At 38.6% G+C, this 27881-nt stretch overlaps 1 protein-coding gene across 1 annotated transcript in view; it reads right to left on the minus strand.

Annotated features, from left to right (window-relative positions):
* Positions 1-27881, minus strand: part of NTN1 (netrin 1) — a 197644-nt gene that overhangs the window by 159520 nt on the left and 10243 nt on the right. The window lies entirely within an intron of this gene.

Consider the following 27881-nt stretch of genomic DNA (forward strand, 5'->3'; position numbering starts at 1 on the left):
TAATAATGTACAGAGCACCATGGGATTAATATAATAATGTACAGAGCACCATGGGATTAATATAATAATGTACAGAGCACCATGGGATTAATATAATAATGTACAGAGCACCATGGGATTAATATAATAATATACAGCACCATGGGATTAATATAATAATGTACAGAGCACCATGGGATTAATATAATAATGTACAGCACCGTGGGATTAATATAATAATGTACAGCACCATGGGATTAATATAATCTACAGCACCATGGGATTAATATAATAATGTACAGAGCACCATTGGATTAATATAATAATGTACAGAACACCATGGGATTAATATAATAATGTACAGAGCACCATGGGATTAATATAATAATGTACAGAGCACCATGGGATTAATATAATAATGTACAGCACCATGGAATTAATATAATACTGTACAGCACCATGGGATTAGTATAATAATGTACAAAGCACCATGGGATTAATATAATAATGTACAGCACCATGGGATTAATATAATAATGTACAGCACCGTGGGATTAATATAATAATGTACAGAACACCATGGGATTAATATAATAATGTACAGAGCACCATGGGATTAATATAATAATGTACAGAGCACCATGGGATTAATATAATAATGTACAGAGCACCATGGGATTACTATAATAATGTACAGAGCACCATAGGATTAATATAATAATGTACAGAGCACCATGGGATTACTATAATAATGTACAGAGCACCATGGGATTAATATAATAATATACAGCACCATGGGATTAATATAATAATGTACAGAGCACCATGGGATTAATATAATAATGTACAGCACCGTGGGATTAATATAATAATGTACAGAGCACCATGGGATTAATATAATAATGTACAGAGCACCGTGGGATTAATATAATAATGTACAGAGCACCATGGGATTAATATAATAATGTACAGAGCACCATGGGATTAATATAATAATGTGCAGCAGCATGGAATTAATATAATAATGTACAGAACCATGGGATTAATATAATAATGTACAGCACCATGGGATTAATATAATAATCTACAGCACCATGGGATTAATATAATCTACAGCACCATGGGATTAATATAATAATGTACAGAGCACCATTGGATTAATATAATAATGTACAGAACACCATGGGATTAATATAATAATGTACAGAGCACCATGGGATTAATATAATAATGTACAGAGCACCATGGGATTAATATAATAATGTACAGCACCATGGAATTAATATAATACTGTACAGCACCATGGGATTAGTATAATAATGTACAAAGCACCATGGGATTAATATAATAATGTACAGCACCATAGGATTAATATAATAATGTACAGAGCACAATGGGATTAATATAATAATGTACAGAGCACCATGGGATTAATATAATAATGTACAGCATCATGGGATTAATATAATACTGTACAGCACCATGGGATTAATATAATACTGTACAGCACCATGGGATTAGTATAATAATGTACAACACCATGGAAATAATATAATAATGTACAGCACACCATGGGATTAACATAATAATGTACATAACCATGGGATTCATATAATAATGTACAGCACCATGGGATTAATATAATAATGTATTGAGCACTATGGGATTAATATAATAATGTACAGAGCACCATGGGATTAATATAATAATGTACAGAGCACCATGGGATTAATATAATAATGTACAGAGCACCATGGGATTAATATAATAATGTACAGCACCATGGGATTAATATAATAATATACAGCACCATGGAATTAATATAATAATGTACTGAGCACCATGGGATTAATATAATAATGTACAGCATTGTGGGATTAATATAATAATGTACAGAACACCATGAGATTAATATAATAATGTACAGAGCACCATGGGATTAATATAATAATGTACAGAGCACCATGGGATTAATATAATAATGTACAGAGCACCATGGGATTAATATAATAATGTACAGCATTGTGGGATTAATATAATAATGTACAGAACACCATGAGATTAATATAATAATGTACAGAGCACCATGGGATTAATATAATAATGTACAGAGCACCATGGGATTACTATAATAATGTACAGAGCACCATGGGAATAATATAATAATGTACAGAGCACCATGGGATTAATATAAAAATGTACAGCACACCATGGGATTAATATAATAATGTACAGCACCATGGGATTAATATAATAATGTACAGAGCACCATGGGATTAATATAATAATGTACAGCACCATGGGATTAATATAATCTACAGCACCATGGGATTAATATAATAATATACAGCACCATGGGATTAATATAATAATGTACAGCACTGTGGGATTAATATAATAATGTACAGCACCATGGGATTAATATAATAATGTGCAGCACCATGGGATTAATATAATAATCTACAGAACACCATGGGATTAATATAATAATGTACAGAGCACCATGGGATTTATATAATAATGTACAGAGCAACATGGGATTAACATAATAATGTACAGCACCATGGAATTAATATAATACTGTACAGCACCATGGGATTAGTATAATAATGTACAAAGCACCATGGGATTAATATAATAATGTACAACACCATGGAATTAATATAATAATGTACAGCACACCATGGGATTAATATAATAATGTACAGCACCATGGGATTCATATAATAATGTACAGCACCATGGGATTAATATAATAATGTACAGAGCACCATGGGATTAATATAATAATGAACAGCACCGTGGGATTAATATAATAATGTACAGAGCACCATGGGATTAATATAATAATGTACAGCACCATGGGATTAATATAATAATGTACAGCACCATGGGATTAATATAATAATGTACAGAGCACCATGGGATTAATATAATAATGTACAGAGCACCATGGGATTAATATAATAATGTACAGAGCACCATGGGATTACTATAATAATGTACAGAGCACCATAGGATTAATATAATAATGTACAGAGCACCATGGGATTACTATAATAATGTACAGAGCACCATGGGATTAATATAATAATATACAGCACCATGGGATTAATATAATAATGTACAGAGCACCATGGGATTAATATAATAATGTACAGCACCGTGGGATTAATATAATAATGTACAGAGCACCATGGGATTAATATAATAATGTACAGAGCACCGTGGGATTAATATAATAATGTACAGAGCACCATGGGATTAATATAATAATGTACAGAGCACCATGGGATTAATATAATAATGTGCAGCAGCATGGAATTAATATAATAATGTACAGCACCATGGGATTAATATAATAATCTACAGCACCATGGGATTAATATAATAATCTACAGCACCATGGGATTAATATAATCTACAGCACCATGGGATTAATATAATAATGTACAGAGCACCATTGGATTAATATAATAATGTACAGAACACCATGGGATTAATATAATAATGTACAGAGCACCATGGGATTAATATAATAATGTACAGAGCACCATGGGATTAATATAATAATGTACAGCACCATGGAATTAATATAATACTGTACAGCACCATGGGATTAGTATAATAATGTACAAAGCACCATGGGATTAATATAATAATGTACAGCACCATGGGATTAATATAATAATGTACAGCACCGTGGGATTAATATAATAATGTACAGAACACCATGGGATTAATATAATAATGTACAGAGCACCATGGGATTAATATAATAATGTACAGAGCACCATGGGATTAATATAATAATGTACAGAGCACCATGGGATTACTATAATAATGTACAGAGCACCATAGGATTAATATAATAATGTACAGAGCACCATGGGATTACTATAATAATGTACAGAGCACCATGGGATTAATATAATAATATACAGCACCATGGGATTAATATAATAATGTACAGAGCACCATGGGATTAATATAATAATGTACAGCACCGTGGGATTAATATAATAATGTACAGAGCACCATGGGATTAATATAATAATGTACAGAGCACCGTGGGATTAATATAATAATGTACAGAGCACCATGGGATTAATATAATAATGTACAGAGCACCATGGGATTAATATAATAATGTGCAGCAGCATGGAATTAATATAATAATGTACAGAACCATGGGATTAATATAATAATGTACAGCACCATGGAATTAATATAATACTGTACAGCACCATGGGATTAGTATAATAATGTACAAAGCACCATGGGATTAATATAATAATGTACAGCACCATGGGATTAATATAATAATGTACAGAGCACAATGGGATTAATATAATAATGTACAGAGCACCATGGGATTAATATAATAATGTACAGCATCATGGGATTAATATAATACTGTACAGCACCATGGGATTAATATAATACTGTACAGCACCATGGGATTAGTATAATAATGTACAACACCATGGAAATAATATAATTATGTACAGCACACCATGGGATTAACATAATAATGTACATAACCATGGGATTCATATAATAATGTACAGCACCATGGGATTAATATAATAATGTATTGAGCACTATGGGATTAATATAATAATGTACAGAGCACCATAGGATTAATATAATAATGTACAGAGCACCATGGGATTAATATAATAATGTACAGAGCACCATGGGATTAATATAATAATGTACAGCACCATGGGATTAATATAATAATATACAGCACCATGGAATTAATATAATAATGTACTGAGCACCATGGGATTAATATAATAATGTACAGCATTGTGGGATTAATATAATAATGTACAGAACACCATGAGATTAATATAATAATGTACAGAGCACCATGAGATTAATATAATAATGTACAGAGCACCATGGGATTAATATAATAATGTACAGAGCACCATGGGATTAATATAATAATGTACAGCATTGTGGGATTAATATAATAATGTACAGAACACCATGAGATTAATATAATAATGTACAGAGCACCATGGGATTAATATAATAATGTACAGAGCACCATGGGATTACTATAATAATGTACAGAGCACCATGGGAATAATATAATAATGTACAGAGCACCATGGGATTAATATAAAAATGTACAGCACACCATGGGATTAATATAATAATGTACAGCACCATGGGATTAATATAATAATGTACAGAGCACCATGGGATTACTATAATAATGTACAGCACCATGGGATTAATATAATCTACAGCACCATGGGATTAATATAATAATATACAGCACCATGGGATTAATATAATAATGTACAGCACTGTGGGATTAATATAATAATGTACAGCACCATGGGATTAATATAATAATGTGCAGCACCATGGGATTAATATAATAATCTACAGAACACCATGGGATTAATATAATAATGTACAGAGCACCATGGGATTTATATAATAATGTACAGAGCACCATGGGATTAACATAATAATGTACAGCACCATGGAATTAATATAATACTGTACAGCACCATGGGATTAGTATAATAATGTACAACACCATGGAATTAATATAATAATGTACAGCACACCATGGGATTAATATAATAATGTACAGCACCATGGGATTCATATAATAATGTACAGCACCATGGGATTAATATAATAATGTACAGAGCACCATGGGATTAATATAATAATGAACAGCACCGTGGGATTAATATAATAATGTACAGAGCACCATGGGATTAATATAATAATGTACAGCACCATGGGATTAATATAATAATGTACAGCACCATGGGATTAATATAATAATGTACAGCACCGTGGGATTAATATAATAATGTACAGAGCACCATGGGATTAATATAATAATGTACAGAGCACCATGGGATTACTATAATAATGTACAGAGCACCATAGGATTAATATAATAATGTACAGAGCACCATGGGATTACTATAATAATGTACAGAGCACCATGGGATTAATATAATAATATACAGCACCATGGGATTAATATAATAATGTACAGAGCACCATGGGATTAATATAATAATGTACAGCACCGTGGGATTAATATAATAATGTACAGAGCACCATGGGATTAATATAATAATGTACAGAGCACCGTGGGATTAATATAATAATGTACAGAGCACCATGGGATTAATATAATAATGTACAGAGCACCATGGGATTAATATAATAATGTACAGCATTGTGGGATTAATATAATAATGTACAGAACACCATGAGATTAATATAATAATGTACAGAGCACCATGGGATTAATATAATAATGTACAGAGCACCATGGGATTACTATAATAATGTACAGAGCACCATGGGAATAATATAATAATGTACAGAGCACCATGGGATTAATATAAAAATGTACAGCACACCATGGGATTAATATAATAATGTACAGCACACCATGGGATTAATATAATAATGTACAGAGCACCATGGGATTAATATAATAATGTACAGCACCATGGGATTAATATAATCTACAGCACCATGGGATTAATATAATAATATACAGCACCATGGGATTAATATAATAATGTACAGCACTGTGGGATTAATATAATAATGTACAGCACCATGGGATTAATATAATAATGTGCAGCACCATGGGATTAATATAATAATCTACAGAACACCATGGGATTAATATAATAATGTACAGAGCACCATGGGATTTATATAATAATGTACAGAGCACCATGGGATTAACATAATAATGTACAGCACCATGGAATTAATATAATACTGTACAGCACCATGGGATTAGTATAATAATGTACAAAGCACCATGGGATTAATATAATAATGTACAACACCATGGAATTAATATAATAATGTACAGCACACCATGGGATTAATATAATAATGTACAGCACCATGGGATTCATATAATAATGTACAGCACCATGGGATTAATATAATAATGTACAGAGCACCATGGGATTAATATAATAATGAACAGCACCGTGGGATTAATATAATAATGTACAGAGCACCATGGGATTAATATAATAATGTACAGCACCATGGGATTAATATAATAATGTACAGCACCATGGGATTAATATAATAATGTACAGCACCGTGGGATTAATATAATAATGTACAGAGCACCATGGGATTAATATAATAATGTACAGAGCACCATGGGATTACTATAATAATGTACAGAGCACCATAGGATTAATATAATAATGTACAGAGCACCATGGGATTACTATAATAATGTACAGAGCACCATGGGATTAATATAATAATATACAGCACCATGGGATTAATATAATAATGTACAGAGCACCATGGGATTAATATAATAATGTACAGCACCGTGGGATTAATATAATAATGTACAGAGCACCATGGGATTAATATAATAATGTACAGAGCACCGTGGGATTAATATAATAATGTACAGAGCACCATGGGATTAATATAATAATGTACAGAGCACCATGGGATTAATATAATAATGTGCAGCAGCATGGAATTAATATAATAATGTACAGCACCATGGGATTATTATAATAATGTACAGCACCATGGGATTAATATAATAATCTACAGCACCATGGGATTAATATAATCTACAGCACCATGGGATTAATATAATAATGTACAGAGCACCATTGGATTAATATAATAATGTACAGAACACCATGGGATTAATATAATAATGTACAGAGCACCATGGGATTAATATAATAATGTACAGAGCACCATGGGATTAATATAATAATGTACAGCACCATGGAATTAATATAATACTGTACAGCACCATGGGATTAGTATAATAATGTACAAAGCACCATGGGATTAATATAATAATGTACAGCACCATGGGATTAATATAATATTGTACAGCACCGTGGGATTAATATAATAATGTACAGAACACCATGGGATTAATATAATAATGTACAGAGCACCATGGGATTAATATAATAATGTACAGAGCACCATGGGATTAATATAATAATGTACAGAGCACCATGGGATTACTAAAATAATGTACAGAGCACCATAGGATAAATATAATAATGTACAGAGCACCATGGGATTACTATAATAATGTACAGAGCACCATGGGATTAATATAATAATATACAGCACCATGGGATTAATATAATAATGTACAGAGCACCATGGGATTAATATAATAATGTACAGCACCGTGGGATTAATATAATAATGTACAGAGCACCATGGGATTAATATAATAATGTACAGAGCACCGTGGGATTAATATAATAATGTACAGAGCACCATGGGATTAATATAATAATGTACAGAGCACCATGGGATTAATATAATAATGTGCAGCAGCATGGAATTAATATAATAATGTACAGAACCATGGGATTAATATAATAATGTACAGCACCATGGGATTAATATAATAATCTACAGCACCATGGGATTAATATAATCTACAGCACCATGGGATTAATATAATAATGTACAGAGCACCATTGGATTAATATAATAATGTACAGAACACCATGGGATTAATATAATAATGTACAGAGCACCATGGGATTAATATAATAATGTACAGAGCACCATGGGATTAATATAATAATGTACAGCACCATGGAATTAATATAATACTGTACAGCACCATGGGATTAGTATAATAATGTACAAAGCACCATGGGATTAATATAATAATGTACAGCACCATGGGATTAATATAATAATGTACAGAGCACCATGGGATTAATATAATAATGTACAGCACCATGGGATTAATATAATAATGTGCAGCAGCATGGAATTAATATAATAATGTACAGCACCATGGGATTAATATAATAATGTACAGCACCATGGGATTAATATAATAATGTACAGCACCATGGGATTAATATAATAATGTACAGCACCATGGGATTAATATAATAATGTGCAGCAGCATGGAATTAATATAATAATGTACAGGACCATGGGATTAATATAATAATGTACAGCACCATGGGATTAATATAATAATGTACAGCACCGTGGGATTAATATAATAATGTACAGAACACCATGGGATTAATATAATAATGTACAGAGCACCATGGGATTAATATAATAATGTACAGAGCACCATGGGATTAATATAATAATGTACAGCACCATGGGATTAATATAATAATGTACATAGCACCATGGGATTAATATAATAATGTACAGCACCATGGGATTAATATAATAATGTGCAGCAGCATGGAATTAAAATAATAATGTACAGCACCATGGGATTAATATAATAATGTACAGCACCATGGGATTAATATAATAATGTACAGAGCACCATGGGATTAATATCATAATGTACAGCACCATGGGATTAATATAATAACGTGCAGCACCATGGAATTAATATAATAATGTACAGCACCATGGAATTAATATAATAATGTACAGCACCATGGGATTAATATAATAATGTACAGCACCATGGCATTAATATAATAATGTGCAGCAGCATGGAATTAATATAATAATGTACAGCACCATGGGATTAATATAATAATGTACAGCACCATGGGATTAATATAATAATGTACAGCAGCATGGAATTAATATAATAATGTACAGAACACCATGGGATTAATATAATAATGTACAGCACCGTGGGATTAATATAATAATGTACAGAACACCATGGGATTAATATAATAATGTACAGCACCATGGGATTAATATAATACTGTACAGCACCATGGGATTAGAATAATAATATATAGAACACCATGGGATTAATATAATAATCTACAGCACCATGGGATTAATATAATAATGTACAACACTATGGGATTAATATAATAATGTACAGAGCACCATGGGATTGATATAATAATGTACAACACCATGGGATTAATATAATAATGTACAGAGCACCATGGGATTAATATAATAATGTACAGCACCATGGGATTAATATAATATTGTACAGCACCATGGGATTAATATAATAATGTACAGAGCACCATGGAATTAATATAATAATGTAAAGAGCACCATGGGATTAATATAATAATGTACAGCACCATGGGATTAATATAATACAGACATTCAACAACCAAACAGCAGCCAACCACCAAACCAAAAACTCCAACAGATGATAACCAAGGCCGAAATAAAGGCGACCACAGAGGCAAACAGAGAGCGGTACATTGAAGAATGGAGAAACTAAATAAATAACTCCAAGAAACTCACCGTGTACCAATCCCTACAAAGGGACTACACCATGGCCACCTACCTGGAGAGAATACGCCACCCCAAGCACAGACAGACCCTGAGCCGATACAGACTGAGCGCCCACAACCTAGAGATAGAGACGGGGCGATACAGACAGACGTACAAGCCACGGGAGAAGAGACTGTGCCAGCACTGTGACCAGGGGGTCCTAGAAGACGAGACCCACTTCCTGCTACACTGCACCAAATACTCAGATATGAGGGCCGTCTACTACCAAAGACTCTCTGCCCACATCCCAGACTTCATATCTGCAGACGAGAAGAGGAAACTCTACATCCTACTGGGAGAAGAAGAGGCCACTGTGGAGATCGCTGCCCAATACGTGTCCAGCTGTCACCAAACCAGAGGAAGATGAGACTCCATGGACTGTTATATTTATCCCAATACAGCCGCCCCACCCACCCCCACCCCCACCTCCCCATATAGCAGTCACCAACGAAGAGGAAGATGAGACTCCATGGACTGTTATAACCGAACCCCCCCCCCCCCCTCCATACCCACCACCCACCCACCACCCACCCAACCCAACTCCCCCCCCCCACCCACCCACTTTACTAGCTTTGGCAATGCCAAATACCTATTCGGACGTGCCAATAAAGCATTTTTTTATTTGATTTGATTTAATAATATACAGAGCACCATGGGATTAATATAATAATGTACAGCACCATGGGATTAATATAATAACGTGCAGCAGCATGGAATTAATATAATAATGTACAGAGCACCATGGGATTAATATAATAATGTACAGAGCACCATGGGATTAATATAATAATATACTGAGCACCATGGGATTAATATAATAATGTACAGAGCACCATGGGATTAATATAATAATGTACAGAGCACCATGGGATTAATATAATAATGTACAGAGCACGATGTGATTAATATAATAATGTATTGAGCACTATGGGATTAATATAATAATGTACAGCATCATGGGATTAATATAATAATGTACAGAGCACCATGGGATTAATATAATAATGTACAGCACCATGGGATTAATATAATAATGTACAGAGCACCATGGGATTAATATAATAAAGTACTGAGCACCATGGTATTAATATAATAATGTACAGAGCACCATGGGATTAATATAATAAAGTACAAAGCACCATGGAATTAATATAATAATGTACAGAGCACCATGGGATTAATATAATAATGTACAGAGCACCATGGGAATAATATAATAATGTACAGCACCATGGGATTAATATAATAACGTGCAGCAGCATGGAATTAATATAATAATGTACAGAGCACCATGGGATTAATATAATAATGTACAGAGCACCATGGGATTAATATAATAATATACTGAGCACCATGGGATTAATATAATAATGTACAGAGCACCATGGGATTAATATAATAATGTACAGAGCACCATGGGATTAATATAATAATGTACAGAGCACGATGTGATTAATATAATAATGTATTGAGCACTATGGGATTAATATAATAATCTACAGCATCATGGGATTAATATAATAATGTACAGAGCACCATGGGATTAATATAATAATGTACAGCACCATGGGATTAATATAATAATGTACAGAGCACCATGGGATTAATATAATAAAGTACTGAGCACCATGGTATTAATATAATAATGTACAGAGCACCATGGGATTAATATAATAAAGTACAAAGCACCATGGAATTAATATAATAATGTACAGAGCACCATGGGATTAATATAATAATGTACAGAGCACCATGGGATTAATATAATAATGTACAGCACCATGGGATTAATATAATAATGTGCAGCAGCATGGAATTAATATAATAATGTACAGCACCATGGGTATAATATAATAATGTACAGAGCACCATGGGATTAATATAATAATGTCCACACCATGGGATTAATATAATAATGTACAGCACCATGGGATTAATATAATAATGTAGAGCACCATGGAATTAATATAATAATGTGCAGCAGCATGGAATTAATATAATAATGTACAGCACCATGGGATTAATATAATAATGTACAGCACCGTGGGATTAATATAATAATGTACAGAACACCATGGGATTAATATAACAATGTACAGAGCACCATGGGATTAATATAATAATGTACAGAGCACCATGGGATTAATATAATAATGTACAGAACACCATGGGATTAGTAAAATAATATACAGAGCACAATGGGAGTAATATAATAATGTACAGAGCACCATGGGATTAATATAATAATGTACAGAGCACCATGGAATTAATATAATAATGTACAGAGCACCATGGGATTAATATAATAATGTACAGAGCACCATGGGATTAATATAATAATGTACAGCACCGTGGGATTAATATAATAATGTACAGAGCACCATGGGATTAGTATAATAATATACAAAGCACCATGGAATTAATATAATAATGTACAGAGCACCATGGGATTAATATAATAATGTACAGAGCACCATGGGAATAATATAATAATGTACAGCACCGTGGGATTAATATAATAATTTACAGAGCACCATGGGATTAGTATAATAATATACAAAGCACTATGGGATTAATATAATAATGTACAGAGCACCATGGGATTAATATAATAATGTACAGAGCACCATGGGATTAATATAATAATGTACAGAACACCATGGGATTAGTATAATAATATACAGAGCACCATGGGAGTAATATGATAATGTACAAAGCACCTTGGGATTAATATAATAATGTAAAGAGCACCATGGGATTAATATAATAATGTACAGAGCACCATGGGATTAATATAATAATGTACAGCACACCATGGGATTAATATAATAATGTACAGCACCATGGGATTAATATAATAATGTACAGAGCACCATGGGATTAATATAATAATGTACAGCACCGTGGGATTAATTTAATAACGTACAGAGCACCATGGGATTAATATAAAAATGTACAGAGCACCATGGGATTAATATAATAATGTACAGAACACCATGGGATTAATATAATAATGTAAAGAGCACCATGGGATTAATATAATAATGTACAGAGCAGCATGGGATTAATATAATAATGTACAGCACCATGGGATTAATATAATAATGTACAGAGCACCATGGGATTAATATAATAATGTACAGCACCATGGGATTAATATAATAATGTGCAGCAGCATGGAAATAATATAATAATGTACAGCACCATGGGATTAATATAATAATGTACAGCACCATGGGATTAATATAATAATGTACAGAGCACCATGGGATTAATATAATAATGTACAGAGCACCATGGGATTAATATAATAATGTACAGCACACCATGGGATTAATATAATAATGTACAGCACCATGGGATTAATATAATAATGTACAGAGCACCATGGGATTAATATAATAATGTACAGCACCATGGGATTAATATAATAATGTGCAGCAGCATGGAATTAATATAATAATGTAGAGCACCATGGGATTAATATAATAATGTAGAGCACCATGGGATTAATATAATAATGTGCAGCAGCATGGAATTAATATAATAATGTACAGCACCATGGAATTAATATAATAATGTACAGCACCATGGGATTAATATAATAATGTACAGCACCGTGGGATTAATATAATAATGTACAGAACACCATGGGATTAATATAATAATGTACAGAGCACCATGGGATTAATATAATAATGTACAGAGCACCATGGGATTAATATAATAATGTACAGAACACCATGGGATTAGTATAATAATATACAGAGCACCATGGGAGTAATATAATAATGTACAGAGCACCATGGGATTAATATAATAATGTACAAAGCACCATGGGATTAATATAATAATGTACAGCACCGTGGGATTAATATAATAATGTACAGAGCACCATGGGATTAGTATAATAATATACAAAGCACCATGGGATTAATATAATAATGTACAGAGCACCATGGGATTAATATAATAATGTACAGAGCACCATGGGATTAATATAATAATGTACAGAGCACCATGGGATTAATATAATAAAGTACAGAGCACCATGGGATTAATATAATAATGTACAGAGCACCATGGGATTAATATAATAAAGTACAGAACACCATGGGTGTAATATAATAATGTACAGAGCACCATGGGATCAATATAATAATGCACAGCACCATGGGATAAATACAATAATGTACAGAGCACAGTGAGATTAATATAAAAATGTAAAGCACCATGGGATTAATATATTAATGTACAGAGCACCATGGGATTAATATATGGGATTAATATAATAATGGACAGAGCACCATGGGATTAATATAATAATGTACAGAGCACCATGGGTTTAATATAATAATGTACAGAGCACCATGGGAGTAATATAATAATGTACAGCACCATGGGATTAATATAATAATGTACAGCACCATGGAATTAATATAATAATGTAAAAGCACCATGGGATTAATATAATAATGTACAGTACCATGGAATTAATATAATAATGTACAGAGCACCATGGGATTAATATTATAATGTACAGAGCACCATGGGAGTAATATAATAATGTACAGAGCACCATGGGATTAATATAATAATGTACATAGCACCATGGGATTAATATATGGGATTAATATAATAATGTACAGAGCACCATGGGATTAATATAATAATGTACAGAGCACCATGGGATTAGTATAATAATATACAGAGCACCATGGGATTAATATAATAATTAGAGATGAGCGAACACTAAAATGTTCGAGGTTCGAAATTCGATTCTAACAGCCGCTCAGTGTTCGTGTGTTCGAACGGGTTTCGAACCCCATTATAGTCTATGGGGAACAGATACTCGTTAAGGGGGAAACCCAAATCCGTGTCTGGAGGGTCACCAAGTCCACTATGACACCCCAGGAAATGATGCCAACACCTCTGGAATGACACTGGGACAGCAGGGGGCGCATGTCTGGGGGCATCTAACACACCAAAGACCCTCTATTACCCCAACATCACAGCCTAACAACTACACACTTTACACACTCAATACCACCTCTCTGACAGTAGGAAAACACCTTGAAACATGTGTATTTGGCACTTGCAGTGAGGAGAGCTTGTCACCAGCAGTGAATTTGGCCCTTGTAGTAAGTTGAGGTTGGCACCAACATTTGTTTTGAAAATCAGGGTGGATTGAGCCTCTAACCAGCAGAGTTTGGGCAAATTCATGGTGGAGGGAGCCTCTAAAAACCCCAGTTTGGACCAATTCATGGTGGAGGGAGCCTCTAAAAACCCCAGTTTGGACCAATTCATGGTGGAGGGAGCCTCTAAAAACCCCAGTTTGGACCAATTCATGGTGGAGGGAGCCTCTAAAAACCCCAGTTTGGACCAATTCATGATGGAGGGAGCCTCTAAACAGCCCAGTTTGGGCAAATTCATGGTGGAGGGAGCCTCTAAAAACCCCCAGTTTGAACCAATTCATGGTGGAGGGAGCCTCTAAAAACCCCAGTTTGGACCAATTCATGGTGGAGGGAGCCTCTAAACAGCCCAGTTTGGGCAAATTCATGGTGGAGGGAGCCTCTAAACCGCCCAGTTTGGGCAAATTCATGGTGGAGGGAGCCTCTAAAAACCCCAGTTTGGACCAATTCATGGTGGAGGGAGCCTCTAAAAACCCCAGTTTGGACCAATTCATGGTGGAGGGAGCCTCTAAAAACCCCAGTTTGGACCAATTCATGATGGAGGGAGCCTCTAAACAGCCCAGTTTGGGCAAATTCATGGTGGAGGGAGCCTCTAAAAACCCCCAGTTTGGACCAATTCATGGTGGAGGGAGCCTCTAAAAACCCCAGTTTGGACCAATTCATGGTGGAGGGAGCCTCTAAACAGCCCAGTTTGGACAAATTCATGGTGGAGGGAGCCTCTAAACAGCCCAGTTTGGGCAAATTCATGGTTGAGGGAGCCTCTAAACAGCCCAGTTTGGGCAAATTCATGGTGGAGGGAGCCTCTAACCAGCCCAGTTTGGACCAATTCCTGGTGGAGGGAGCCTCTAAAAACCCCAGTTTGGACCAATTCATGGTGGAGGGAGCCTCTAAACAGCCCAGTTTGGACCAATTCATGGTGGAGGGAGCCTCTAAACAGCCCAGTTTGGGCAAATTCATGGTGGAGGGAGCCTCTAAACAGCCCAGTTTGGGCAAATTCATGGTGGAGGGAGCCTCTAACCAGCCCAGTTTGGACCAATTCATGGTGGAGGGAGCCTCTAAAAACCCCAGTTTGGACCAATTCATGGTGGAGGGAGCCTCTAAACAGCCCAGTTTGGACCAATTCATGGTGGAGGGAGCCTCTAAAAACCCCAGTTTGGACCAATTCATGGTGGAGGGAGCCTCTAAACAGCCCAGTTTGGACCAATTCATGGTGGAGGGAGCCTCTAACCAGCAGAGTTGGTGGAAATCAGGGTGGAGGGAGCCTCTAACCAGCAGAGTTGGGGGAAATCAGGGTGGAGGGAGCCTCTAACCAGCAGAGTTGGGGGAAATCAGGGTGTAGGGAGCCTAGTATTAGCAGAATTGTGCAACGCTTATGGTGGATGAGTATGAGGATGCGGAGGAATTGGAGAGGTTGAGTACAGACATGGAGTTTCATGTTGGGGTGCTTTACACAGGTGGGCACAAAAATGAAGGCTCTACCCAGTGGTGGTTCATTTTTATCAAAGTGAGCCGGTCGGCACTCTCAGCTGACAGACGGGTGCGCTTGTCAGTGATGATGCCACTGGCTGCACTGAACACCCTCTCAGATAGGACGCTGGTGGCAGGACAGGACAGCACCTCCAAGGCATATAGGGCAAGTTCAAGCCACAGGTCCAACTTCGACACCCAATACGTGTAGGGCGCAGAGGGGTCGGAGAGGACAGGGCTGTGGTCGGAAAGGTATTCCCGCAAAATGCGCCTATACTTCTCACGCCTGGTGACACTAGGACCCTCCGTGGCGGCACTTTGGCGAGGGGGTGCCATCAAGGTGTCCCAGACCTTAGACAGTGTGCCCCTCCTTTGTGTGGACCGGTGAGAACTTGGTTGCCTACTGGAGGAACTGCCCTCCCTGCCGCCAACGTCACATGCTGGAAACATCTCCATCATATTCTGCACCAATTGCCTGTGGCAAGCATTGATGCGATTGGCCCTCCCCTCTACCGAAATAAAAGACGAGATGTTGTTTTTATACCGGGGGTCAAGGATAGCAAAGATCCAGTACTGGTTGTCCTCCATGATTTTGACAATACGCTTGTCGGTTGTAAAGCACCCCAACATGAACTCAGCCATGTCTGCCACAGTGTTAGTTGGCATGACTCCTCTGGCCCCACCGGAAAGTTCAATCTCCATTTCCTCCTCATCCTCCATGTCTACCCATCCGAGCTGCAACAATGGGACGATTCGAAGTTGCCCGGAAGCCTCCTGTATCACCATCACATCATCGGACAACTCTTCTTCCTCCTCCTCCTCCTCCTCCTCCTCCATTAAACGCAGTGAAGCGGACAGATGTGTGGACCTACTCTCCAGCTGTGATGGATCGGATGCTATCCCTAACTCCTCTGTGTGATCTGAGTTATCCCTGATGTCAATCAGGGATTCTCTCAGAACACACAAGAGCGGGATTGTAAGGCTCACCATCGCATCCTCAGAGCTCACCCTCCTTGTGGACTCCTCAATCACCCGTAGGATGTCACAAAGGTCTCTCATCCATGGCCACTCATGGATGTGAAACTGAGGCAGCTGACTTTGTGGCACCCTAGGGTTTTGTAGCTGGTATTCCATCAAAGGTCTCTGCTGCTCAACCACTCTATTCAACATCTGAAACGTTGAGTTCCAGCGTGTGGGGACGTCGCACAAAAGCCGGTGTTGTGGCACATGCAGGCGTTGCTGGAGAGATTTTAAGCTAGCAGCGGCTACTGTCGACTTGCGAAAGTGGGCGCACATGCGCCGCACTTTCACCAGTAGCTCGGGAACATTGGGGTAGCTCTTTAGGAAACGTTGCACCACTAGGTTGAAGACGTGGGCCAGGCATGGAACATGTTGGAGTCCGGCAAGCTCCAGAGCTGCTACCAGGTTCCGGCCGTTATCACAAACGACCATGCCTGGGCCCAGGTGCAGCGGCTCAAACCATATTGCCGTCTCATCGAGGAGGGCATCCCTCACCTCGGAGGCAGTGTGCTGTCTGTCCCCCAAGCTGATCAGCTTCAGCACAGCCTGCTGACGTCTACCAACGCCAGTGCTGCAATGTTTCCAACTCGTAGCTGGGGTCAATCTAACAGCGGAGGAGGAGGCGGTGGCGGAGGAGGAGGCGGTGGCGGAGGAGGAGGCGGTGGAGGAGGAGGGGGGTGTTCTTCTCGTGTCCCTGCCAGGAATGTTAGGCGGGGAGACGAGGTACACCGGGCCAGTTTGGGAAGCAGTCCCAGCCTCAACTACATTCACCCAGTGTGCCGTCAGTGAAATGTAGCGTCCCTGTCCGCATGCACTTGTCCACGCGTCGGTGGTCAAGTGGACCTTTGTGCAAAGCGCGGAACTAAGGGCCCGCCTGATGTTGAGTGACACGTGCTGGTGCAAGGCGGGGACGGCACACCGGGAGAAGTAGTGACGGCTAGGGACGGCATAGCGAGGTGCCGCAGTTGCCATCAGGTCCAGGAAGGTGGGAGTTTCAACAAGCCGGAACGCCAACATCTCCTGGGCCAGCAGTTTAGCGATGTTGGCGTTCAAGGCTTGCGCGTGTGGGTGGTTAGCAGTGTATTTCTGCCGCCGCTCCAATGTCTGAGAGATGGTGGGTTGTTGTAAAGAAGCGCCTGATGGTGCCTTTGATGGTGCAGGAGAAGGAGATAAGACAGGAACAGGGGAGGATGAGGAAGAAGTCAACAAAGTGGCGGAGGCAGATGAAGTGGTGTCCTGGCTCGTCCTCTGGAGTGCATCGCCAGCACAGTCAGCAGTGGCAGTGGCAGAGGCAGTGGCGTGAACGGCAGGCGGCCTTTGTCCTGCCGTTGCTGCCTGCCACTGATTCCAGTGCTTGGATTCCAAATGACGGCGCATTGAAGTGGTGGACAGGTTGCTCTTCTCAGAGCCCCTAATCAATTTCGAGAGGCAAATTGTGCAGACAACACTATATCTGTCCTAGGCGCATTCCTTGAAAAAACTCCACACCTTCGAGAAACGTGCCCTCGAGGTGGGAGTTTTTCGGGGCTGGGTACGAACTGGAACATCTTGGGAGATTCCGGGTGTGGCCTGGCTTCGCCTAAGCTGCTGACCTCTGCCTCTAGCTACCCTTTTTGGTGCTGCACCTGCCTCAACATCCACACTACTTTCCCCGCTTGACATCCCCCCTGTCCAGGTCGGGTCAGTGTCCTCATCATCCACCACTTCCTCTTCCAACTCCTGTCTCATCTCCTCCTCCCGCACAATGCGCCGGTCAACTGGATGCCCTGACGGCAACTGCGTCACATCATCGTCGATGAGGGTGGGTTGCTGGTCATCCACCACCAAATCGAACGGAGATGGAGGAGACTCTAGTGTTTGAGCATCTGGACACAGATGCTCCTCTGTTAGGTTCGTGGAATCGTGACGTGGAGAGGCAGGTTGAGGGACAATGAAAGGAGCGGAGAACAGCTCTGGGGAGCAGGGACAGTTTGGGTTATTGTTCTGTGAAGCTTCGGAATTTTGGGAGGAAGGAAGACAAGACTGTTGGGTAATAGGAGGAGAGGAGGCAGAGTCTGACTGGCTGCTGGACAATGTGCTGTAAGCGTTCTCTGACAGCCATTGCAAGACCTGTTCCTGGTTCTCGGGCCTACTAAGGTTTGTACCCTGCAGTTTAGCTAATGTGGCAAGCAACCCTGGCACTGTGGAGTGGCGCAATGCTTGCTGCCCCACCGGAGTAGGCACGGGACGCCCTGTGGCTTCACTGCTACCTTGCTCCCCAGAACCATTCCCCCGACCTCGCCCACGGCCTCGTCCACGTCCCTTTCCGGGAGCCTTGCGCATTTTGAATCCCCAGTTAGAAATTGGCACTATATACCAGTAGCAAAAATTGTGGGTGCACGTAACCCCAATATATTCTTTGAATTCCCAGTCAGACAATGGCACTATATACCAGTAGCAAGAAATGAGGGTATTTATAACCCCAATATATTCTTTGAATTACCAGTCAGAAACTGGCACTATATGGCAGTAGCAAGAAATGAGGGTATTTGTAACCCCAATATATTTTTTGAATTCCCAGTCAGACAATGGCACTGTATACCAGTAGCAAAAATTGTGGGTGCACGTAACCCCAATATATTATTTGAATTCCCAGTCAGACAATGGCACTATATGGCAGTAGCAAAAATAGTGGGTGCACGTAACCCCAATATATTCTTTGAATTCCCAGTCAGACAATGGCACTATATACCAGTAGCAAAAATAGTGGGTGTATATAGCCCCAATTCTATTGCTAGGGGACTTGCAGGGTATTTCTGAGGTGAAGGTGGGGGGGCACACCGTTGGAACGGGGATTTGGGGTGTACATATGGGGTATACGGGAATACATTGTCAGTGTGTTCCATTCAGGATCCTGGGAAAGCTGGGTTGCGGCGATTGAGCCCGTCAGTGCCACGTTACACTGACAAGCTTCTCCCTGGAATTTAGCTCTTACAAGAGCTGTTGGTTGTCTTCTCCTTCCTATCCTAGCCTGTCCCTGCCTACCCAGAATCTAAGCCCTAGCTAACTGGATGGAAACCTCCGTCCTCGGTGAATTGCAAGCTCAGAATGACGCGAACCTGGGCGGCGCTGTTCTTTTAAATTAGAGGTCACATGTTTTCGGCAGCCAATGGGTTTTGCCTACTTTTTTCAACGTCACCGGTGTCGTAGTTCCTGTCCCACCTCCCCTGCGCTGTTATTGGAGCAAAAAAGGCGCCAGGGAAGGTGGGAGGGGAATCGAGTAATGGCGCACTTTACCACGCGGTGTTCGATTCGATTCGAACATGCTGAACAGCCTAATATCCGATCGAACATGAGTTCGATAGAACACTGTTCGTTCATCTCTAATAATAATGTACAGAACACCATGGGATTAGTATAATAATATACAGAGCACCATGGGAGTAATATAGTAACGTACAGAGCACCATGGGATTAATATATTAATGTACAGCACCATGGGATTAATATAATAATGTAAAAGCACCATGGGATTAATATTATAATGTACAGAGCACCATGGGATTAATATTATAATGTACAGAACACCATGGGATTAATATTATAATGTACAGAGCACCATGGGATTAATATAATAATGTTTAGCACCATGGGAGTAATATAATAATGTACAGAGCACCATGGGATTAATACAATAATGTACAGAGCACCATGGGATCAATATAATAATGTACAGAGCACCATGGGATTAATATAATAATGTACAGAGCACCATGGGATTAATATAATAATGTACAGCACCATGGAATTAATATAATAATGTACAGAGCACCATGGGATTAATATTATAATGTACAGAACACCATGGGATTAATATTATAATGTACAGAGCACCATGGGAGTAATATATGGGATTAATATAATAATGTACAGAGCACCATGGAATTAATATAATAATATACTGAGCACCATGGGATTAATATAATAATGTACAGAGCACCATTGGATAAATATAATAATGTACAGAGCACCATGGGATTAATATAATAATGTACAGAGCACCATGGGATTAATATAATAATGTACAGAGCACCATGGGATTAATATAATAATGTACAGAGCACCATTGGATAAATATAATAATGTACAGAGCACCATGGGATTAATATAATAATGTACAGATCACCATGGGATTAATATAATAAAGTACAGATCACCATGGGATTAATATAATAAAGTACAGCGCACCATGGGATTAATATAATAATGTATTATCCTGTACTGTGACATCACTGTGTGTATTATCCTGTACTGTGACATCACTGTGTGTATTATCTCTGTACTGTGACATCACTGTGTGTATTATCCTGTACTGTGACATCACTGTGTGTATTATCTCTGTACTGTGACATCACTGTGTGTATTATCCCTGTACTGTGACATCACTGTGTGTATTATCTCTGTACTGTGAAATCACTGTGTGTATTATCCCTGTACTGTGACATCACTGTGTGTATTATCCTGTACTGTGACATCACTGTGTGTATTATCCTGTACTGTGACATCACTGTGTGTATTATCTCTGTAATGTGACATCACTGTGTGTATTATCCTGTACTGTGACATCACTGTGTGTATTATCTCTGTACTGTGACATCACTGTGTGTATTATCTCTGTACTGTGACATCACTGTGTGTATTATCCCTGTACTGTGACATCACTGTGTGTATTATCCTGTACTGTGACATCACTGTGTGTATTATCCCTGTACTGTGACATCACTGTGTGTATTATCCCTGTACTGTGACATCACTGTGTGTATTATCCTGTACTGTGACATCACTGTGTGTATTATCCCTGTACTGTGACATCACTGTGTGTATTATCTCTGTACTGTGACATCACCGTGTGTATTATCTCTGTACTGTGACATCACCGTGTGTATTATCTCTGTACTGTGACATCACTGTGTGTATTATCCTGTACTGTGACATCACTGTGTGTATTATCCTGTACTGTGACATCACTGTGTGTATTATCTCTGTACTGTGACATCACTGTGTGTATTATCTCTGTACTGTGACATCACTGTGTATTATCTCTGTACTGTGACATCACTGTGTGTATTATCTCTGTACTGTGACATCACTGTGTGTATTATCCCTGTACTGTGACATCACTGTGTGTATTATCTCTGTACTGTGGCATCACTGTGTGTATTATCTCTGTACTGTGACATCACTGTGTGTATTATCTCTGTACTGTGACATCACTGTGTGTATTATCCCTGTACTGTGACATCACTGTGTATTACCTCTGTACTGTGACATCACTGTGTATTATCTCTGTACTGTGACATCACTGTGTGTATTATCTCTGTACTGTGACATCACTGTGTGTATTATCTCTGTACTGTGACATCACTGTGTGTATTATCTTGTAATGTGACATCACTGTGTGTATTATCTCTGTACTGTGACATCACTGTGTGTATTATCCTGTACTGTGACATCACTGTGTGTATTATCTCTGTACTGTGACATCACTGTGTGTATTATCTCTGTACTGTGACGTCACTGTGTGTATTATCCTGTACTGTGACATCACTGTGTGTATTATCTCTGTACTGTGACGTCACTGTGTGTATTATCCCTGTACTGTGACATCACTGTGTATTACCTCTGTACTGTGACATCACTGTGTATTACCTCTGTACTGTGACATCACTGTGTGTATTATCTCTGTACTGTGACATCACTGTGTGTATTATCTCTGTACTGTGACATCACTGTGTGTATTATCTCTGTACTGTGACATCACTGTGTGTATTATCCCTGTACTGTGACATCACTGTGTATTACCTCTGTACTGTGACATCACTGTGTATTACCTCTGTACTGTGACATCACTGTGTGTATTATCTCTGTACTGTGACATCACTGTGTGTATTATCTCTGTACTGTGACATCACTGTGTGAATTATCCTGTACTGTGACATCACTGTGTGTATTATCTCTGTACTGTGACATCACTGTGTGTATTATCCTGTAATGTGACATCACTGTGTGTATTATCTCTGTACTGTGACATCACTGTGTGTATTATCTCCTGTACTGTGACATCACTGTGTGTATTATCCTGTACTGTGACATCACTGTGTGTATTATCCTGTACTGTGACATCACTGTGTGTATTATCCTGTACTGTGACATCACTGTATTATCTCTGTACTGTGACATCACTGTGTGTATTATCCTGTACTGTGACATCACTGTGTGTATTATCCCTGTACTGTGACATCACTGTGTGTATTATCCCTGTACTGTGACATCACTGTGTGTATTATCCTGTACTGTGACATCACTGTGTGTATTATCCTGTACTGTGACATCACTGTGTATTACCTCTGTACTGTGACATCACTGTGTGTATTATCTCTGTACTGTAACATCACTGTGTGTATTATCCTGTACTGTGACATCACTGTGTGTATTATCCCTGTACTGTGACATCACTGTGTGTATTATCTCTGTACTCTGACATCACTGTGTGTATTATCCTGTGCTGTGACATCACTGTGTGTATTATCTCTGTACTGTGACATCACTGTGTGTATTATCCCTGTACTGTGACATCACTGTGTATTACCTCTGTACTGTGACATCACTGTGTATTACCTCTGTACTGTGACATCACTGTGTATTATCTCTGTACTGTGACATCACTGTGTGTATTATCTCTGTACTGTGACATCACTGTGTGTATTATCTCTGTACTGTGACATCACTGTGTGTATTATCCCTGTACTGTGACATCACTGTGTGTATTATCTCTGTACTGTGACATCACTGTGTGTATTATCTCTGTACTGTGACATCACCGTGTGTATTATCTCTGTACTGTGACATCACCGTGTGTATTATCTCTGTACTGTGACATCACTGTGTGTATTATCTCTGCACTGTGACATCACTGTGTGTATTATCCCTGTACTGTGACATCACTGTGTATTACCTCTGTACTGTGACATCACTGTGTATTACCTCTGTACTGTGACATCACTGTGTGTATTATCTCTGTACTGTGACATCACTGTGTGTATTATCTCTGCACTGTGACATCACTGTGTGTATTATCCCTGTACTGTGACATCACTGTGTATTACCTCTGTACTGTGACATCACTGTGTGTATTATCTCTGTACTGTGACATCACTGTGTGTATTATCCCTGTACTGTGACATCACTGTGTGTATTATTCTGTACTGTGACATCACTGTGTGTATTATCCTGTACTGTGACATCACTGTGTGTATTATCCTGTACTGTGACATCACTCTGTGTATTATCTCTGTACTGTGACATCACTGTGTGTATTATCTCTGTACTGTGACATCACTGTGTGTATTATCCTGTAATGTGACATCACTGTGTGTATTATCTCTGTACTGTGACATCACTGTGTGTATTATCTCTGTACTGTGACATCACTATGTGTATTATCTCTGTACTGTGACATCACTGTGTGTATTATCTCTGTACTGTGACATCACTGTGTGTATTATCCTGTACTGTGACATCACTGTGTGTATTATCCTGTAGTGTGACATCACTGTGTGTATTATCCTGTACTGTGACATCACTGTGTATATTATCCTGTACTGTGACATCACTGTGTGTATTATCCTGTACTGTGACATCACTGTGTGTATTATCTCTGTACTGTGACATCACTGTGTGTATTATCCCTGTACTGTGACGTCACTGTGTGTATTATCCTGTACTGTGACATCACTGTGTGTATTATCCTGTACTGTGACATCACTGTGTGTATTACCTCTGTACTGTGACATCACTGTGTATTACCTCTGTACTGTGACATCACTGTGTGTATTATCTCTGTACTGTGACATCACTGTGTGTATTATCCCTGTACTGTGACATCACTGTGTATTACCTCTGTACTGTGACATCACTGTGTGAATTATCCTGTACTGTGACATCACTGTGTGTATTATCCTGTAATGTGACATCACTGTGTGTATTATCTCTGTACTGTGACATCACTGTGTGTATTATCTCTGTACTGTGACATCACTATGTGTATTATCTCTGTACTGTGACATCACTGTGTGTATTATCTCTGTACTGTGACATCACTGTGTGCATTATCCTGTACTGTGACATCACTGTGTGTATTATCCTGTAGTGTGACATCACTGTGTGTATTATCCTGTACTGTGACATCACTGTGTGTATTATCCTGTACTGTGACATCACTGTGTGTATTATCCTGTACTGTGACATCACTGTGTGTATTATCTCTGTACTGTGACATCACTGTGTGTATTATCCCTGTACTGTGACATCACTGTGTATTACCTCTGTACTGTGACATCACTGTGTATTACCTCTGTACTGTGACATCACTGTGTGTATTATCTCTGTACTGTAACATCACTGTGTGTATTATCTCTGTACTGTGACATCACTGTGTGTATTATCTCTGTACTGTGACATCACTGTGTGTATTATCTCTGTACTGTGACATCACTGTGTGTATTATCTCTGTACTGTGACATCACTGTGTGTATTATCTCTGTAGTGTGACATCACTGTGTGTATTATCTCTGTACTGTGACATCACTGTGTGTATTATCTCTGTACTGTGACATCACTGTGTGTATTATCCTGTAGTGTGACATCACTGTGTGTATTATCCTGTACTGTGACATCACTGTGTGTATTATCTCTGTACTGTGACATCACTGTGTGTATTATCTCTGTACTGTGACATCACTGTGTGTATTATCCTGTACTGTGACATCACTGTGTGTATTATCCTGTACTGTGACATCACTGTGTGTATTATCCTGTACTGTGACATCACTGTGTGTATTATCTCTGTACTGTGACATCACTGTGTGTATTATCTCTGTACTGTGACATCACTGTGTGTATTATCCTGTACTGTGACATCACTGTGTGTATTATCCTGTACTGTGACATCACTGTGTGTATTATCTCTGTACTGTGACATCACTGTGTGTATTATCCTGTACTGTGACATCACTGTGTGTATTATCTCTGTACTGTGACATCACTGTGTGTATTATCCTGTACTGTGACATCACTGTGTGTATTATCTCTGTACTGTGACATCACTGTGTGTATTATCCCTGTACTGTGACATCACTGTGTGTATTATCCTGTACTGTGACATCACTGTGTGTATTATCCTGTACTGTGACATCACTGTGTGTATTATCTCTGTACTGTGACATCACTGTGTGTATTATCCTGTACTGTGACATCACTGTGTGTATTATCCTGTACTGTGACATCACTGTGTGTATTATCTCTGTACTGTGACATCACTGTGTGTATTATCTCTGTACTGTGACATCACTGTGTGTATTATCTCTGTACTGTGACATCACTGTGTGTATTATCCCTGTAATGTGACATCACTGTGTGTATTATCCTGTACTGTGACATCACTGTGTGTATTATCCTGTACTGTGACATCACTGTGTGTATTATCTCTGTACTGTGACATTGTCTCCAATCTGACGTCTGCTCTCATGTATATCCCCTATATTGTACTATACAGGTTGTTTCTCTCTACTGTAGATGTCGGGCAGGTCAATGATGTGATGTGATGTCTGCAGCTGTATGGGGACCGTGCACCGCAGCAGAGGGGATCTGGACTCACCATATAGAAGTTTCTTACTGTCCCTGCCCCGATCCTGGCAGTCATGTGACCACTAGGTGCCAGGTAGCTGTAAGAGCTGCTCAGTCTTAACAAAACCCCTAAATCTGTAAAATGAGTTTGGTCATGAACAGGAGAAACTGACCCATCTATAAATGGTTATGCCCCATACACATGGCCGAGGTGCTGTCCGAGTGGGGATACCATGATACATTCAGGTCCGATCCAGATCAGAGCCCCCCCCCCCCCCC

This window comes from Leptodactylus fuscus, chromosome 6, assembly GCF_031893055.1.
Source record: "Leptodactylus fuscus isolate aLepFus1 chromosome 6, aLepFus1.hap2, whole genome shotgun sequence".
In the NCBI taxonomy this organism is placed as follows: Eukaryota; Metazoa; Chordata; class Amphibia; order Anura; family Leptodactylidae; genus Leptodactylus; species Leptodactylus fuscus.